The sequence below is a fragment of the Lolium perenne genome, chromosome 7 (assembly GCF_019359855.2).
Source record: "Lolium perenne isolate Kyuss_39 chromosome 7, Kyuss_2.0, whole genome shotgun sequence".
Classification (NCBI taxonomy): Eukaryota; Viridiplantae; Streptophyta; class Magnoliopsida; order Poales; family Poaceae; genus Lolium; species Lolium perenne.
The window spans coordinates 302,948,368-302,956,846 of NC_067250.2; the positions used below are offsets into that span (position 1 = coordinate 302,948,368).

An 8,479-nucleotide genomic window follows, 5' to 3' on the forward strand; every position below is an offset into this window, starting at 1 on the left:
GAGTTCGTGGCTATCGTCAGCATTGATGTCACTATAACAGAGGAAAATTGCGACTGCGGTGATGTGAAGACTGATGATAGAAAGAAGTGATGTTAATTTCACGAGCTTTTGATCAAATACAAGTTTTTGATCAAATGCTCGGGGGCTACTTTAGAATGAAGGAAATCTCGAGTATGGCAAGAAAGAAAAAGCGAGAGCCTATGATCAAATGCAAGCATTTGTCCATAGTCTCGAGGGCTACTCCCATCGGGAGCGCTGGTTGCGCACCCGTGAAAAATAGGAGAACAAAAAAAGATGACAATATAGCAACGAAGGGCATTAAAATGTTGAGCCTACAACCAAGTCCAAGTACTTGGCTGTAGCCTCGGGGGCGACTCCCATCGGGAACGCTGTTCACGTGCCCGATGAGTTTAGAAACATCATGATGAGTATATTTCGAGTTATACAAATAACTCTTCATATACTCCCATCGGGAAGACAATATAAAAATATACAAGTCATGCGAATGACTCGAATAAATGTGGTATTCCATCAGCCGAAAAAGGCACTCGACAACATATTCTCAGAGTGCCTCATTCGCGAATAATCTCTGAATGCCGCAAAACTTTGCGAAGGTAAGTCCCCGGATCCGTCCTGAGCGGCGTGGCACCGTCTCTGATGGCGGTTTGCTACTTTTTCCGTATCAACAGATACGAAGAAAAATCCTAACGGACGCGTTAGGTACCCGATAAAACATGACTAGAACTCGACATATGGTAAGACCTTAAGCGGCACGTGTCGAGTTACGCCAGTATCCCGAGATTATGTCCAGGGACGTGATCTTGAAGTAGGTTTTTGCGGATTGCCACTAGAGCAGTTAACTAGTACCTGATCCGTCAGATGAACTAGCCCCAACTACCGTTATCCCTGTACAATATATGACTGTTTTGTCAAAGATATGTGTTAATTCGAAGAAGTTAGATGATAATTATAAAGTTGGAGATTTCCCCTGATTCTTCGATTCAAGCAAAATCTCGGGGGCTACTGACATAGGCATCCCTAATGGGCCTGCCGAAGATGGTACCCGGGGTTTACTGAAGGCCCACAGGTCGAAGAATATGAAGATTCGGAAGCCCAATTAGTTGTTAAGGAAAGATAGAGTTGTATTAGGAAAGTAGAGGTTTGTAACTTTACGGGGTGAACTCGGAGAGTCTCCCGGAATCTGTAAACTTGTGTAATATAAAACCCTCGACTCCACCTCCTTTATAAGGGGGAGTCGAGGGACAAAGAGAGGATCGAATCATTGTTGGCGCAACCCTAGTTTTCATAAACAGTCGAGTACTTTTCCGGCTGAAACCCTCGAGATATACTTGCCCTCTACTTCCAACAAAACCCTAGTCTACAACTTGTAGGCATTGACAAGTTAATCCCTTGTCACCCCCTACTTACTCCTATATGTTGATGATATTGTCCTCACCGCTTCATCTCCCATCCTCCTTCAGCAGATCATCGCCTCTCTCAAATCTGAATTCAGCATGTCTGATCTTGGTGCCCTCTCTCACTTCCTCGGCATCGCCGTCTCACGCTCTCCCTCTGGCATGTTTCTCTCCCAACGTCAGTATGCACTTGACATCCTTGATCGTGCTGCCATGCTTGATTGCAACATTGCAAAAAACCCCATCGATGCTGGTTCCAAACTCTCTATAAACGATGGTGACACCTCGGACAATCCTACTCATTATCGTAGCCTCGCTGGCGCCTTGCAATATGTAACCTTAACTCGGCCCGATCTGTCATATGTTGTCCAACAAGCATGTCTTTTCATGCACGCCTCTCGCTCATCTCACTTAAACCTCATCAAACACATTCTTCGCTATGTGAAAGGTACTCTTGACCATGGCATGATCATCACACCATCCTCTAATTCCTCCCTTGTCACCTATTACGATGCGGATTGGGCTGGTTGCCCAGACACCCGCCGATCTACCTCAGGGTTTTGTGTCTTTCTCGGCGATAATCTTATTTCCTGGTCCTCCAAAAGGCAACTTACCGTGTCCCGCTCCAGTGCTGAGGCAGAATACCGAGCAGTCGCCCATGTTGTTGTAGAGAGTTGTTGGCTTCGACAGGTAATGCATGAACTACATAGACCTATCTATCGATCCACTGTTGTTTATTGTGATAACATCTCTGTTGTCTATATGTCGGCTAACCCTGTACAGCACAAGCGCACCAAGCATATTGAGATCGACATCCACTTCGTGCGGGACAAAGTCGCTCTTGGCCAATTCAGGGTTCTCCATGTTCCAAAGACCTCACAGTTCGCCGACATTTTCACAAAGGGACTTCCCACTGCCGTCTTCAACGACTTTCATGCCAGCCTCACCGTCCGCCCAGCTGCCGATGTGACTGCGGGGGGATGTTAGACACGATCCGATTTAGATGGATCTCCCCTGTATTCTCTCCCTCTCCCTCGTGCGTGTAATCTGCTATATGTAACCCCCCACGAGGATGAATACAACACAGAGTTTCAGCTGAATATAGACTCTTACAATCTCCATCGGCATCGGCTCTCCGCCGTTACGCCAGACGGTCATCCTCGACACAAGCAGCGACATGTCCTGGGTGTTGGGTTTTTCCACGGATCGATCACATAAACTAGACAAAAACTCAAACACAAAAAACTTTAGCCAAGGGTACATGTCGTACCCTATAATTTTCCCTCTTTATTTCTTTTTTTCTGTTTTCTCAACTCACGGTACAACTTTTGTTACAAAACGAACGGGTCTGCTCGTGTATAAATACACGGCCAGTAACCGACCCAAGGAAAACCTAAACCTACTCGTACACAAATCCTAGCACTACACAGCCTTCTATTCCTAGTACCATCCAACCACGTATCTCAGCCGGACTAGCAGTGGACAAGAAAGCTAACACAAACGTACTCTTGCAGCTTCTAACCTGCCTAGCCTAGATTAATTAGCTACACTACTATGACTCACACTTAGACGTGATAACCATGAAAACTCATCAAGATTAATGCTAACAATCTCTCCCTGATCTTGATTTATCATCTCCATAACATGACTCCTACTCGTTGTCTCCACGTACTCATTCTTGTCTTGACTCCATGCAAATTCGTGGCCCAACGACCACGTATGATCCAGACTCCCAGTCGTGCTGACAGGCGGACACCTTCGGCCACCCTAGCCCAATACACGCGGACGGAACACACTGCCTCATGTAGAGGCATGTCCTCATTAAAGAGACTCCCCTTCACTGGTCCTCGTCCCACTATACGCTTGAGCACTCTGCGTTAAGATACACTTCTCCGCGCATGCACCAGCCCTCGGTGACACCTCACACAGGACAGCACTTTGATGTGACACGCTTCAACTGCAACGGATCCATACAGAAACAAGCACTTGGACACAACGACAACTCACAGACTCGAGGATGGACGCACGTGTAGACGTGCACACACTTGACTCTTTGACTTATCGGACTTCTCCGAAGACGACCTTGACGAAACTCCCGGATGATTATCATGGTGAGACTCACGTACCGCACCTCAGCACCACCTCTCCCATCAACGATCATCCACCTCCGCCTCTACGACGACAACACCTTGTTGCCCCTTCCGTGTCGCTCTGCCGAGCTACGATCGCCCGCTTCCTTGCTGACGATAGCCTACCGTCTTCTCCATCCGGTCGCCCGCCCCGAGGCGCTAGTACGGGTCGCCTCCTCGGCGCAAGCGTAGCTTTAAATTTTCGACTTTGCTCTGATATCAATTGTTGGGTTTCTCCCACGGATCGATCACATCAAACTAGACAAAAACACAAGCACAAAAAACTTTAGCCAAAGGTTCGCACCCTAAATTTTCCCTTTTTATTTCTCTTTTTCTGTTTTCTCAACTCACGGTACAACTTCTGTTACAAAACGAACGGGGCCTGCTCGTGAATACACGGCCAGCAACCGACCCAAGAAAAACCTAAACCTACTCGTACACAAATCCTAGCACTACAGCGTTTTCTATTCCTAGTACCATCCAACCACCTATCTCAGCCGGACTAGTACTGGACAAGAAAGCTAACACACGTACTCTTGCAGCTTCTAACCTGCCTAGCCTAGACTAATTAGCTACTCCATCCTTCGTAAATAAGTGTACATTTAGATTTTGTGTTTAGTCAAACTCTTTAAACTTTGATCAAATATATAGGGAAAAGTAGTAGCATTTATGACACTAATTTAGTATCCCGAGATTTTTTTTAAAATATAGTTTCAAATTATACCAAAATCTCATTATATATGTTGCTACTTTTTTTCCATGGTTGGTCAAAACTTAAAATGTTTGACCTAATACAAAAGCTAGAAATACACTTATTTATGGACGGAGGGAATACACTACTATGACTCACACTTAGACGTGACAACCATGGAAACTCATCAAGATTAATGCTAACACTGAGTGCGCTGCAGCACCGAGGTCGGCGGCCCGGAGTCGTCGTCGAGCTTCTACACGCCTTTCCCGTGCTCATCCGTTGAGTGCGATCAGCTTGGCGACCAGAGCGATGGCTGCTCCGATGGCAAGTGCGAGTACATCATGAGGTATTATGACGGTTCATTCACCACGGGGACGTACTCCTCCGGTACGCTAGCGTTCACCGACGCCGGAGCCATCGCTGGATTCCGGTTCAGCTGTAGCTCCTCCGACAACTTCGACGAGCGGCTCGACGGCGTCCTGGGGTTCGGCGGTGGCGCGCTGTCGCTCCCTTCGCAGGCGGCGGCGGCGTACGGCACACACTTCTCCTACTGCCTCCCGCCGACCCCCTCCTCGTCGGGCTTCGTCGCGCTCGGCGCGCCCGACGAAGAGGCCAGCGTAGCCTTCGCCACGACATGGATGCGCCGCGTCAGCAATCACCCGACCTTCTACTACGTGCTCCTCTGGGGCATCACCGTCGCCGAGAAGACGCTCGACATCCCCACCTCCGTCTTCTCCGAAGGATCTGTGCTTGACTCCGGGACGGTGATCACGCGGCTGCCGACCGTCGCGTACGCCGCCCTCTCATCCAGGGCCGGCCCATAGGGCGGGGCAGAGGGGCGCTCGCCCCGGGCCCTCAATAGTTAGGGTCCTAGTCCAAGATTTGTTTGTACCCTTACTACACTTATATTTATACTCTTTAGGTAATAAAGTTTGGAATAAATCTAGAAAATATAGAAGGTTGAAGTTGTAGCTTAACGTGCCTATACTCCGACTTCTTCTCTAATATGCGGAACAACACGGATCCTCATAATTTTTTCTCTGATTATTTCTATTTCTCACAAACAATACACATGTACACAAGTAGTTATTGGTAGAAATAATAATCATGGTATATAGTTCTTGCGATCAATATAAATAAATAGTTTCAAACATCTTCTGCAAGACCATGGATCTTTCGAATGTAAATATTATTTAGTTTGTTATTGCATTACCCTAATATTTATCTTGATAAATAAATTTTTTTAGTTTTTTGTGTGTGTGTGACGAAGTGGTGAAGCTTGACTGAGATTGTTAAGGGGCCTAGAAAACTAATCATGCTTAAAGTAGTAAGATATATAAATTTAACATAAATAAATATCTTTAAGGAATTTTTCAGAGTAGGGGGCCATGGCCCCCTACCCTAGAAAAGCTTAGCCACTATGAAAAGGGGTATTTGGTGTCGTTTCGCCCTAGGGTCCCCGAAATATATTGACCGGCCCTGGTCTCATCGGCCTTCAAGGACGAGATGAAGGTGTACCCGCCTGCGCAGCCGAGCGGGATACTGGACACATGTTTCGATTTCAGCGGTCAGGTCAGCGTCGTCATGATACCCCGCGTGGCGTTGGTGTTTGACGGTGGCATGGTGGTGGACCTCGACGCCAACGGCATTATGCTCGGCGGCTTCCTCGCCTTCGCGACCACCAAGAAGGTCGGCATCATCGGCAACGTGCAGCTATGAACTTTCGAGGTGTGGTACAACGTCGGGCATGTTGAATTTCTGTTGTCGTGGGTGGAACGGTGTTGACCTTTCGGTCCACCGGGTACGTGTTAATATAACGAAAAATTGCCCCTCGTAGGGCAATACAAAGTTGGACACGTATACGAGTGGTGTACTACACCATATCGTATACGTGTCAATATTACATCTCTAATACCCCCCCCCCCCCCCACCTTAATCTAGACATGGGAGAGGTTTAGATTATGCTTAAACTCATGGAGTTTCTTAGTACATAAGGCTTCAGTGAAGCCATCTGCAATCTGATCCTTGCTAGAAATAAACCGGACATCGAGTTGCTTGCGAGCAACTCGTTCTCTAACAAAGAAAAAAATCAATCTCAATATGCTTAGTGCGAGCATGAAAAACTGGATTAGCATACAGGTAGGTGGCACCAAGATTATCACACCATAAGCATGGTTTCTCCTTGAGAATGACACCAAGTTCTCGAACAAGAGCTTCAACCCAAATAAGCTCACTAGTGGCATTTGCAAGTGCTTTATATTCAGCCTCAGTGCTGGAACGAGACACTGTAGGTTGTTTCCTGGCACTCCAAGAAATAAAATTGGGACCACAAAAGATATAGCAAATCCACCAGTTGAGCGTCTGTCATTTAAATCACCTGCCCAGTCTGCATCGGAAGAGGCACTAAGAAGAGTGGAAGATCTCTGAAAAGTGAGACCAACTCGGCTTGTGCCCTGAATATACCCCAAGATTCTCTTGAACGCAGTCCAATGTGCAATTGTGGGAGCATGAAGATACTGACATACCTTATTAACTGAAAAAGCAATATCAAGTCTAGTCATGGTCAAGTACTGAAGACCACCAACAATACTTCGGTATATAGTAATATCATCAGGGCCAAGAGGAGAACCATCTATCAAGGCCAATGTATCAGCAGGGGAAAGTGGTGTAGGACATGGCGTGCAGGAGCTCATACCAACACGTGTCAATAAATCTGTAGCATATTTTTCTTGATTCATGAGCAAACCATTGGACTGTTGATGAATTTCGAGTCCTAGAAAATAATGAAGATCTCCAAGATCCTTAAGAGCAAATTCTAAACTCAAATTATAAAGAAGAGCTGAGATGGCCTGATCAGAGGAACTCGTCACTATGATGTCATCAACATAAACAAGAATGTACATAGTGAGACCTGACTTGTTATATAAGAACAAAGAAGTGTCAGCCTTAGACGGAAGAAAACCAATGGTGTAGAGCTTGGAACTTAGCCGAGAGTACCAAGCTCGAGGAGCCTGTTTCACTCCATATAAAGATTTGTCAAGTCTGCAAATATAATTTGGAGTAGCGGAAGACTCAAATCAGGTGGTTGCTTCATGTAAACTTCCTCTTCTAGAACACCATGTAAAAACGCGTTCTTAACATCTAGCTGCCGTAAGCTCCATCCTCTGGAGACTAAGATGGATAAAACAAGTCTAATAGTAGCAATCTTAATAACAGAACTAAAGGTATCTTCATAGTCTATACCATACCGTTACTTAAATCATTTTACCACAAGACGTGCTTTCTACCTGTCCACTGTGCCATCAACATGTTTCTTGATACAATAGACCCATTTGCATTCAATAACATTTTTTGTGGAGTTTGGAGGCACAAGTTTCCATGTGTTATTTGCAAGAAGAGCATCATATTCATCTTGCATAGCTACCTTCCACTTTGGATCACCTAGAGCCTCATTGAGTTTTGTTGGTTCTCCTGTAGACGTGAGCAAAGCATATCGAATAATGCCATTGGTATATTTTTTCCGTTGATGAATACCTTTTTGAAGATGAGTTTGAACTCCAGGTGCAGCCACAGGTTGGGCTGGAGCAGCAGGCGGAGCAGAAAACCGGCGATTTACACAAAAATAACCCTTTTCTGAAACTATAGCACAGACTGACCCTTCGGGCAAACTATTTCACTCATCCAACCCTTTTGTGTGGCACCCCTCCCATTGGCGCCACACAAAAGGGTTAGATGAGTGAATTAGTTTGCCCGGAGGATCAGTCTGTGCTATAGTTTCAGAAAAGGATTATTTTTGCGTAAATCGCACAGAAAACAGAGGGATCAGCATGTGCATAGGAGGTACCAGCACGTTCAGCATTGCTGGCGCTGTCACTCTGTCAGCATGATGAGACTCATCATTGGCATGATGGCAGTCATCAACAGGAGAGGGCCCGGCATGCAAGGGAATCGTCGGCTTCTGGGCTGGCGCTTGTTGAGCGTCGATCTTCTGTGCTTGTCTAGTGCTGGAGTAGCGAGGTAGTAAATTCTATCGTAGCTGGATGATGTTAGAAGGAGGATTAGAGATCGATGTGTCATGTGTATCTGCAAACGTATGCCGAGACGTGGAAACATGGGCAATCGGATGGTTCAGTTTATACATTTCAGTGTGCTAATTCTGAGGTCATGTGTCATGATCGATGTGTGAAACTACAGATGTGATATATTATGTCTTTGTTACATTGTATATACGTTGATCAAAC

At 46.0% G+C, this 8,479-nt stretch overlaps 1 pseudogene; it reads left to right on the forward strand.

Annotated features, from left to right (window-relative positions):
* Positions 1-1,514: 1,514 nt before the first annotated feature.
* LOC127315103 (aspartyl protease family protein At5g10770-like) lies at positions 1,515-8,215 on the forward strand (annotated as a pseudogene).
* The last annotated feature ends 264 nt before the right edge of the window (positions 8,216-8,479 follow it).